We start from the raw sequence: 12,116 nt of genomic DNA on the forward strand, positions 1-12,116 counted from the left end.
AAAGGTCGGCGAGGAGTTTTATTACACAGTTAGTCTAAGATCAAACAAAATGCGAATCAACATCCGGTCATACGGACAAAGTGGCAAGAGAAACGAGCAATGTCCATAGGCGTAGCACACGGATTTCTCACACACTAGTCACACATTCAATACTAGGCCTATGAAGAATACAACTTATCGAACTAATACACCAAACCAACTATCGGGAATTCTGTCCCCTACACAAGCCCTAACAATTACTGTACCTTTCATTGGACATTTTGTAATGACGTACTACTATTAGTACTATTTAGATATCAGGAAATCACATAAAAAAGAAAAAAAATGATTTGAAACTTTCGAAGTGCCATTTAAAACAATGCAATAACAACAACTGCCTTAAATGTCATGTATTACGACTTGATATTTTATGCGTTTATAACTTAGAATGCCATTTTGTCGAAAACGGCTGGTTTTAGAGATATTAGCATGGTATACTTTTTTTAAGTAAAAAAGGTGGGAAAAACATTTCTGAAACTCAAAGTGACGTACACCGTGACACAAAAAAGTATTGGCGACTTAAATGTATTGAAATAGCTACTTGTGGCGCCCCCTAGGAGATACAACGAAATCGACGATAAATTTGGATTTCTGGTCCCGAGAAATTCCGAAATACAAAATTTCCTGAAGTTATTTCGAAGCAGTAGAAATATATTAAAGAAAATGTGATTTAATTTTCCACCTTTGACGCCCTGTATCTCGGTTATTATTAACTAAGGCACTAAGGCAAGTGTAGTTAAATCGACTTATTTTGAACTGTACTCTACGTGGTAGAGCGTTGTACACATCTTTTAGGGACACCCTGTATATAATCATTCAATTCATTCTGCAACAAAATTTAAACCTATGGATATTATTAACGGACACATTGGCAATGAAGATCCATTCAATATTAATTTAGATCAGATGTTAATGTCCAATTATGTGACAGAACACAAAGATAGAACTAAGTTATTATACTCACAAGTAAATCAAACGCTAATAGAAAATAAAGAAAAAGTAATAGGGAAAATGAACGAAGGGAGAGATAATCCGTCCTTATTTGAGGCTGAAAAAGAAGTTTACGTTAAGGAAAATACGAGACAAAAATTAGGCGATAAATTTAGACCTTCGACACAAATAGAGTCTATAAACCCTGTTCGTAAAACTTTGACTATTGCGGAACAAAGAAAAGTTCATATGGATAATGTCAAAAGACCGTTCAGGAACAGATATAGTTTCGAGTCAAAATAACAATTAAAACTTTTGTCTATTGTCCCTACTGTAACATAGAAATTACAGCTATCAATTTACACTCTGACTAATTTTAAAATATTATATTTCAGCATTTTCACCGGTGCATATGGAACTTCAACACAAGAAAATGTCAAGATAACAGAATTAAAAGATAATCCCGGTATCATACCTCTTAAAATTGGAAGTGCAAAAATTATCGAAAGTACTCATGCGATGATACATTATTACGATTTAAACCCAATCATTCATCAAATAGATATACTACGAATGAGGACAACAAACGTGACAGAAACATTAGACACTATTAATCATTTGAAACCATATTTAGATGAATTTAAAAATTTCCTAGAAATACTAAAATTCGTGCGAGAAAGAGTAGAAAACAAGTTAAATAGAATTCTACCGAATTATCCAAGAATAAAACGTGGATTAATAAATGGCATAGGTACAATATTTAAAAAGGTAACGGGAAATCTAGATGCATCTGACGGAGAAAGATACGATAAGCTCATAAATAATCTTCAAGTAAATCAAAGAAATTTACAAGTAAGAATTCTAACTCAAGGTACATTATCTTTAACCGTACTAGAAAAATTTAATCAGACTTTATTACAATTATACAAAAACGACAAATTAATAGAAGAAAAAATTAACCAAGTCTTGCCATATGTGAGAGACGTAATAGATAGCAGAAATTGTGTTTTCCTAAAAGAGATACTTAACGAAATTATTGACATTTACGAGTTAATTAATTCTATTCTACAAGATATAGAAAACTCAATAGTGTTTGCTAAGCTCAGGATTATGCACCCTAGTATAATTGAAACAAGGGATCTTTATAATGAGTTATATATTCTTCAAAATCAATTAGGAAAAGAACAACTTCCTTTAACTGTGACAACCGAAAACACTCAATTATTTGAAAAAATTATTGATATTGAATGTTTTGTTTCCAATAATAGAATTACGTACATCCTCCATGTCCCGATTGTTCATAATCAATCCTTTACCTACTTTCACCTATATTCTATTCCCGTATTTGTGAAAGGTTTGTTTAAGGTTGTCTTACCGCGAAATAAATTTCTTCTAATTAGTCAATTGTACTATACCTACTATAAGGAGGAATGTCACAAGGTCACACCAGAATTTTACCTGTGTCCTAGAGAAGATCTGACAGAAATTCAAGATAACGCCCCTTGTGAAGTTAAACTGTTAAATTCTGATAAAGCTATACCCACCTGCAATCAAGTAGAAGTTAAAATCACTGAAGTATTACTCAATCAATTGGGTAACACAAATCAATGGATCCTGGCGTGTCCGAAGGAAGAAACAGTACGGATGTTCTGTCAAGGAGGACAGAACGAGGCAAAGAGCATTAAAGGAACATTTTTGTGTCAACTTCCTGTGGGATGTCAAATTGCCATTGGTGATAAACTTGTGCATAATAAACTCAATATTGCAAAGACAAGTTCGCAACCAATCTTATTTCCGGACTTAAACAAAGACTATAAAATTCAACATATATTGAACTTAAGTGTACATTTGCCGGAGTTAAAGTTGGATGATTTCCATAAACTGAAGAGTGAAGTTTTTCAGGAACAAATCCAACCTGATTTGATGGATGACATATCCAACTCACCGAGTATATGGACTATATTCATATATGCGCTAATGATAGGTTGCTGCATAGCTGTCGTTTGGAAAAGAATATTAGGACCAAGGATTCGACCAAAGAAACCAGTCTACACCATAGAGCCCTCACGGGAAGCTATCCAACTTCCACGTTTACCCTAGAAGTTGGAACTCAAAGGGGGAGGAGTTATATTAGCCATATCTGAAGGAACCACAGCTTATAAGCCATTACAATTTATTGCGTAATAGCAGTCTAGACGATACACACATACTTGTTTACTATTGAATATAATTCATGGAATTGTAACTGTAGACACTATTTCTTATTATTAGGAATTGTTAGTTGTAAACATGTTATTCACCACTTGTTGACCACCTTATTGCGACGATATGGAATAATGCTGACTACAGCACAAATTACCATATAAATAGTTCTAGGCTGAAACCTTATGATTATTATTATTATTATTATTGTTCTGACTTCCACAGTTAATAATTAATATTCAGTCGTTCTTAGATCGTTCTTATATTATTATTGTGGTTCTGATAAATTTGAAGTGATTAAATAATAAAAGTAATTTTGGGTGTTAGTGTTTCTGTTTTTTTAAAAAGATATCTCCCAGATACGGAGATATAACTTACAGGAACGGGGATAGTACCGCTCCTTGAGGTACTCCCGCTTCTATTGTCCTGTACGTGGAATGGTGTTCATTGTCCAGCTTGGTCCTGAAAGTCCTGTTTCGGAGAAATGATCCGACGAGTTTGACCAGCGAGATTTTAAATCCCGCGTCCATCATCTTTACCAATAGGCCTTTGTGCCAAACTCTGTCGAATGCTTTAGCTACGTCCAACAGTACCGCTCCTGCGGCCTGACCCCTGTTGAAGCTATCTGCAACGAATTCCGTCATTCTCAGCACCTGAAGTTCTGTAGAATGTTCTTTTCTGAACCCAAATTGTTCATCCGGGATGGTTTTTAAATCTTCTTCGCATTCTCTTAGTCTTTTTAGGATTACCCTTTCCACTACTTTTCCCATGTGTGGCAAGAGACTTATCGGTCTGTAATTCTGTGGAAATAGATGATTTTTTCCCGGTTTGGGCAACAGGATGATATCAGCCTTTTTCCAGTTCTTCGGGAAGTGCCGGAGTCTCAGGACCGCATTCGCGATATTCACCAATGCGGCTACCCCTCGCACCGGCAACTTCTTTAGGATCTGGTTTCCGATCTGATCGCATCCTGGTGATTTCCTTACTTTCAGGTGCCGTATAATCTCTTTTATTTCTCCTGGCGTTGCGTGTCTTATGATTTCCTGATCCTCGGTGTCTTCTAATTGTCCGACACGTCTGTCGACTTCTTCCTCCCAGACTTCTGCGTCTTCGTCGTCCTCAATTTCGTTTTCTCGAAATTGCTTTTCGAGGCTGTCAGCAAAGGCCTCTGCTTTACCCTCGGAAGTGTACACGATTCCTCGTTCTCCACGAATGGGAGGAATCGGTTTTCTCTTTGTTTTTATTGCCTTGAGGGTTTTCCACATGCTCCTGTCCTGAGGGTCGAGGGATTTTAGGTGCTCTTGCCACTGATTTTCCCTGGCTTCTTGTAGTGCCGCTTTGACCCTTCTGTTTAGTTGATTCAGAGCATTTTTGTCGGCCGGGGCATTTGTCCTAAATGCCTTTTTCTTTGCTTCTCTCCTTTGGCGAATCAATTCTTTGGTTTCGTCCGGGATTTGAGTTATGTAGTTCCTTATCCTAGGTTTCTTTGTGATTTTCGAGCTCGCGTCAAGGGCTGTTCTTATGTCTCTCTCCAGGGTTGAAACGGCTTCCTCGATTTCAAATGCGTTTTGTATTCTACCTACGACAGATAGATCTCTTTGTAGATTTGTTCTGAACAGACCCCAATTTGTTCTTCTGAGCTCGATGTTGTCCTCGGGCGGTGGTTCTTTTCCGAGCAAAACTCGGATTGGATCGTGATCTGAGGATCCTTCCCTTAGGACCTCCATTTCTACTTCCATGGCTAGATCCCTGGCTAGCATGAAGTCCAAGATGTCGTTTGTCCCTACGGTTGCCAAATGTGTAGGGTCTTCCGTCGCCATTACGTGCACGTCTTCTCTCCTATCTAGGAATGATTTTAGCTGCCTGCCTTTAGAATTCGTGACTCTGCAATACCAATCTGGAGATTTCGCGTTGAAATCACCGATTGCTATGTGTTGTCCTCTTTGCTTCTTAAAGAGCACTTTCTCCAGGTCTTTATGCAAGAGCCCTAGGTGCGGTGGGTGATAGCAGGAGGCAATTCTCAGTTTACCCCTGGCGGTAATGACCTCAACAGCTATAGCTTCCATTGCTTCCGTTTGTATCGGCGGCAGCTGGACGTGCTGGATGTTGTCCTTGACTAGAAGTGCCGTTCCTCCGTGGGCCACTTCTCCTTGGTTTTCCTTATCCTTCCTGTGTATTAGGTGTCCTGGGATCCTGAAATCGTCCGTAGGTCGCAGCCTCGTTTCTTGGATAGCTACGATGTCAGGTTTTAGGCGTTGTAGCAGCTCCTGCAGTTCTGTTTTACGCCTCTTAATACCGTTGATGTTCCACGATATTATCTGCAGTGCCGAAGGTTTTTTTGGGTGTGAATCCATTAACCTTGTATTTTGGGAAGATTAGCAAAGAATGCACTCATCGCCGAGTACATCATTTGCATCTGTTTTAGAGCCTGCTGGAAGTCAACAGGCTCCTCTTTTTTGCTCGTGTTTGTTTTAGAACCTTGCTTCGCTGCAGAAGCATAGCTGGTTCCTGGTTGGAAAGGTGGCGGGGCTGGAGCCACCTTCAAGGTCTTCTTCTGTTCTTGCAGTTTCCCAGGTCCTTGGGTCTTTTTGGGAGCCTGTGGGACTTTCTTACATCCCCTGTAATTGGCAGGATGTGGTCCTCCACAGTTAGCACATTTGGGGGGAACATTCTTTACTTTCGTGCAATCTTCTGTCATGTGGTTTTCACCACATTTCACACACTTTGGATTTGCCGTGCAGAATCTCTGATAGTGCCCAAATTGCTGGCAACGGTGGCATTGAGCCGGTCCCGTCTGTTGCCTTTGGGCCTCTACTCTCACGGTGAGGTCACAGCACCTCTTCACCGCAAAGATTTTCTCTTTTTCATCGAGATTGACTTGAACCAGCACAAGTGGCAGGGTCCTTTTGTCCACTCTGCTCTTCATTCTTTGGACCGAGTAGGTAACGATACCTTGTTCCAAAAGGTCTCGCTTGATTTCCTCTTCCGTCACGTTTTGAGGAAGAAGTCCAATAACAGCCCGAATTTTCTTGTCCTCGGGCAGACTGAAGGTGTGGAATTCCTTCTTGTCTTCTTTGAGGAGCCTGGCAATTGCCCGGTAGTCCTCGGCTGAGCTGGGAGTTATTGCGACCCCTTGCCCTGTCATCTTTGCCTTGTTATAGGCAATTTTTCTCGACCGCAGTCTGTTGCTGACTGTGGACCAGTCCTCTGCGTTCCTCATTATTATCGGAGGAATCTTATTTTCTGCTTGTTTTTGTCGAGTTGCAAGGCATTGCTGCTGTTGCGATCCTTGTTCTTGTCTCTTTAGACCTTCCTTTTTCATGTTCTCAATTTCCATCCTCCGTTCTTCTCTTTGTTGTTTCTGGATCTGTCTCAGATCCACTTCTCTCATATCTTCATCTGAATCCTGATTTTCAGTTTGCTCAGTCTCCGATTCAGATTCTTTGGTTGCCTTCTTCCTTTTCCTCCTGAGTTCCTGTCCTTCTTTATTATTTTCCATTTTCTCTATCCGCTCCTCCAAACGTTTCATCGATTCAAGAAGCCTGAGATTAGCGTTTTTGAGTTCTTGAATTTCCTGGGCTTTTCGTGCGTTGTCTTCGCACAGTCGTTTATAGACCTCAAACATGGTCAAAGGATTGTTTAAGTTCATCGTCTGTGCAACAGACGCATCGGACATTCCGTTTTGTCCAAGTTCAGCCATTATCGGCTTAACTTGGCCCTAGGCCTATTCTAGTGCCTTTTTCTCCAATCTGAAATTTTAGAAATTTTTACCTAAAAGGAAAAAAAATACCTGGGACGGCACTCTGTGTTTAAAAACACAAGAATGCACGGTCGTCACTCCTCCTGAAGTCAAGTCTCCCAGTCGAAACAGGTGTTGACTCGGCCTAGCTTGCGAAAGCGTAGGCCCAGGACACCTGCAGCGTCGAAGCGGCAATCAGTGCGGCGGTCGCGTACAAAGGCGCTCGCCGACTTAATTGCTTTCTTTGACGCCAAATGCCGCCCGTCTGACCTCGATTTATCGCTAACGGTTTCCTTTGTCGGTATTTCGTTATCGTCACAGAGCTGCACAGGCACGTCTGAACACTTCCACGTCCGAAATCGAACTGTTCTAAAGTTTCAAACTTCGGAGATACTCGCACTTTTTTCTTGGATTTGCCTACCCGAATTAATTCCCTCTCAATCCCACAGGCAAGGGACATTTTGAACAAGAATGTCAAAATATACCACATTTGGCTGAATCGACCGATTCTCACATTCCGGAACTTCTAAAGTTTCAAACTTCGGAGATACTCGCACTTTTTTCTTGGATTTGTCTACCCGAATTAGTACCGTCTCAATCCCACAGGCAAGGGATATTTTGAGCAAGAATGTCAAAATATACCACATTTGGCTGAATCGAACGATTCTCACATTCCGGAACTTCTAACGTTTCAAACTTCGGAGATACTCGCACTATTTTCTTGGATTTGTCCAAACGAATAAAGTTACCATCAATCCCACAGGCAAACCGCAGCTAACCTACGCATCGACAGCATGGGGTTATGCAGCCAGGACGCATCTGAAGAGTCTTCAGGCAGTGGAAAACATTGCCCTGAGAACGGCTCTGGACGCGCCGTGGTTCGTTAGCAACGAAAGGATCAAGCAAGATCTCAATTACAGAACAATGACGGACGTCATTAAAGACCATGCAATCAAGACGTTCCAGGCAACGGAAGGACACGAAAACGAGCTGATCAGGAGGGCAACGAACTACGATCCGGAAGATGCCATACCACACAAGAGGCCGAGATATCAACTGAGAGGAAACAGATGACGAAGGGAATACTCCCAACCATGACAAATCAAGTTCAAAAACTTGTAATAAGGAAAGAAAAATGCCAAAAAGGCAAACCTAGCAAAGAAAGAAGGAAAAAGGCCGGATAGCCTTTCCGGTACTTGGAACTACTCTTTGCAAACCGGCCACCGAAAAGGAAGAAGCCGACGAAGAAAGAAGCGTCCAGAAGGACAGAAGAGGGCGGAAGAACCCCATGTCGGCGGGGTAATTCAAGTCAAAGATCCGGGAGTTGAGTTCGCTCACCACCCGAGAAAGGCACAAAACAAGGCCTAGAGAGATGGCAGAGTAAAAAGCGATAATCCCGCTTGACTCTGAGATCTCAGCCAATAAAAGAGCGGCCCAAAAAGCGCGATCAAGGACTTCAGGCACCGGGCTCGAAATCCTTTGCAATGACGGGGTTTTTTAGTGGGTGAAAACCCCACTCAGGCTGGTAGCACGGGCACCAGTACCGTCTTACCGACAAGATTTTTTATCCCCGGGGTCGCATCCTCAAAAAAAAAAAAAAAAAAAAAAAATCCCACAGGCAAGGGATATTTTGAACAAGAATGTCAATATATACCACATTTGGCTGAATCGAACGATTCTCACATTCCGGAACTTCTAAAGTTTCAAACCTCGGAGATACTCGCACTTTTTTCTTGGATTTGTCTACCCGAATTAATTCCCTCTCAATCCCACAGGCAAGGGACATTTTGAACAAGAATGTCAAAATATACCACATTTGGCTGAATCGAACGATTCTCACATTCCGGAACTTCTAAAGTGTCAAACTTCGGAGATACTCGCACTTTTTTCTTGGATTTGTCTACCCGAATTAGTACCGTCTCAATCCCACAGGCAAGGGACATTTTGAACAAGAATGTCAAAATATACCACATTTGGCTGAATCGAACGATTCTCACATTCCGGAACTTCTAAAGTGTCAAACTTCGGAGATACTCGCACTTTTTTCTTGGATTTGTCTACCCGAATTAATTCCCTCTCAATCCCACAGGCAAGGGACATTTTGAACAAGAATGTCAATATATACCACATTTGGCTGAATCGAACGATTCTCACATTCCGGAACTTCTAAAGTTTCAAACTTCGGAGATACTCGCACTTATTTCCTTGGATTTGTCCAAACGGATAATGTTGCCATCAATCCCACAGGCAAGGGATATTTTGAACAAGAATGTCAATATATACCAAATGTGGCAGAATCGAACGATTCTCACATTCCGGAACTTCTAAAGTTTCAAACTTCGGAGATACTCGCACTTATTTCCTTGGATTTGTCCAAACGGATAATGTTGCCATCAATCCCACAGGCAAGGGATATTTTGAACAAGAATGTCAATATATACCAAATGTGGCAGAATCGAACGATTCTCACATTCCGGAATTTCTAAAGTTTCAAACTTCGGAGATACTCGCACTTATTTCCTTGGATTTGTCCAAACGAATAATGTTGCCATCAATCCCACAGGCAAGGGATATTTTGAAGAAGAATGTCAATATATACCACATTTGGCTGAATCGAACGATTCTCACATTCCGGAATTTCTAAAGTTTCAAACTTCGGAGATACTCGCACTTATTTCCTTGGATTTGTCCAAACGGATAATGTTGCCATCAATCCCACAGGCAAGGGATATTTTGAACAAGAATGTCAATATATACCAAATGTGGCAGAATCGAACGATTCTCACATTCCGGAACTTTTAAAGTTTCAAACTTCGGAGATACTCGCACTTATTTCCTTGGATTTGTCCAAACGAATAAAGTTACCATCAATCCCACAGGCAAGGGATATTTTGAACAAGAATGTCAAAATATACCACATTTGGCTGAATCGAACGATTCTCACATTCCGGAATTTCTAAAGTTTCAAACTTCGGAGATACTCGCACTTATTTCCTTGGATTTGTCCAAACGGATAATGTTGCCATCAATCCCACAGGCAAGGGATATTTTGAACAAGAATGTCAATATATACCAAATGTGGCAGAATCGAACGATTCTCACATTCCGGAACTTTTAAAGTTTCAAACTTCGGAGATACTCGCACTTATTTCCTTGGATTTGTCCAAACGAATAAAGTTACCATCAATCCCACAGGCAAGGGATATTTTGAACAAGAATGTCAAAATATACCACATTTAGCTGAATCGAAAGATTCTCACATTCCGGAAATTCTAAAGTTTCAAACTTCGGAGATACTCGCACTTATTTCCTTGGATTTGTCCAAACGGATAATGTTGCCATCAATCCCACAGGCAAGGGATATTTTGAACAAGAATGTCAATATATACCAAATGTGGCAGAATCGAACGATTCTCACATTCCGGAACTTTTAAAGTTTCAAACTTCGGAGATACTCGCACTTATTTCCTTGGATTTGTCCAAACGAATAAAGTTACCATCAATCCCACAGGCAAGGGATATTTTGAACAAGAATGTCAAAATATACCACATTTAGCTGAATCGAAAGATTCTCACATTCCGGAAATTCTAAAGTTTCAAACTTCGGAGATTCTCGCACTTATTTCCTGGGATTTGTCCAAACGGATAATGTTGCCATCAATCCCACAGGCAAGCTGACCATGTTTGAGGTCAATAAGCGCCTCTACGAAGACAACATCCGAAAATCCCAAGAAATTGAGGAGCTAAAAAATGCAAATTTGAAGCTTCTTGAGACGATGAAGCGTTTGGAGGAGAGAATTGAGAGGATGGAAGGTAACGTAGAGGGAGAGGAACTCAGACGGAAGAGGAAAAAGAAGATTAGTATGGAACCTGATTCGGAAATAGAGGAAATTGAAAATGGCAGTTCAGATGATGAAATGAAGGAACTGGATCTAAGAGAGATCCAAAGACACCAACGTGAGGAGAGAAAAAAGGAAATTGAGAATAAGAAAAAGGAGACTCCGATGAGGCAAACTCAACAGCCACGAAGCGAGCAGGTCCAGCCAAAACATGGGGAAAAGAAAATCCCTCCAATAATTGTGAAAAATGCAGAAGAATGGACCACAGTCAGCAACAGACTGCGGTCGAGGAAGATCGCCTATAACAAGGCAAAGATGACTGGACAAGGGGTTGCAATAACCCCTAGCTCGGCAGAAAACTACAGGGCAATGGCCCGACTCCTCAAGGAACAAAAAACTGAGTTCCACACCTATAGCTTGCCAGAGGACAAAAAAGTCCGGGCGGTGATTGGACTTCTTCCGCAGAACGTGACCGAAGAAGAAGTCAAAATCGACCTCCAAGAACAAGGAATCGAAACTTTCTCAGTCCAAAGGATGAGAAGTAGGGTCGACAAGAGGACATTACCTCTAATGCTGGTGCAAGTAAATCCAGAGGACAAACAGAAAATTTTTGCTGTCCAGATATGCTGCGACCTCAGCGTCAGGGTAGAAGCTCAAAGGCAACAGGCCGGCCCGGCGCAATGCCACCGTTGCCAACAATTTGGGCATTCCCAAAGATTTTGCAAAATCGCACCAAAGTGCGTAAAATGTGCAGAAAATCACCATACCGGAGACTGTACAAAAGTCAAAAACGTCGCTGCCAAATGCGAAAACTGCGGAGGACCTCATCCCGCCAGTTACAGAGGATGCAAAAAAGTTCCACAGCCACAGAAACAGAAACAGGAACTTTCCAAGAAACCAGAACCAAAGGGCTATGAAAGAAGCCCCAGTCCCGCCGCCGTTCAAGCCAGGAACCAGTTATGCTGGCGCAGCCAAATCACAGAAACCAAGTAAAACCTTGACGAATCAAGAAGAGCCTGTCGATTTCCAGCAGGCTCTTAAACAGATGCAAATGATGTACTCGGCGATGAGTGCATTCTTTGCTAATCTTCCCAAAATACAAGGTTAATGGATTCACACCAAAAAAAACCTTCGGCACTGCAGATAATATCGTGGAACATCAACGGTATTAAGAGGCGTAAAACAGAACTGCAGGAGCTGCTACAACGCCTAAAACCTGACATCGTAGCTATCCAAGAAACGAGGCTGCGACCTACGGACGATTTCAGGATCCCAGGACACCTAATACACAGGAAGGATAAGGAAAACCAAGGAGAAGTGGCCCACGGAGGAACGGCACTTCTAGTCAAGGACAACATCCAGCACGT

This window comes from Euwallacea similis, unplaced genomic scaffold (genome assembly GCF_039881205.1).
Source record: "Euwallacea similis isolate ESF13 unplaced genomic scaffold, ESF131.1 scaffold_52, whole genome shotgun sequence".
Lineage (NCBI taxonomy): Eukaryota > Metazoa > Arthropoda > Insecta > Coleoptera > Curculionidae > Euwallacea > Euwallacea similis.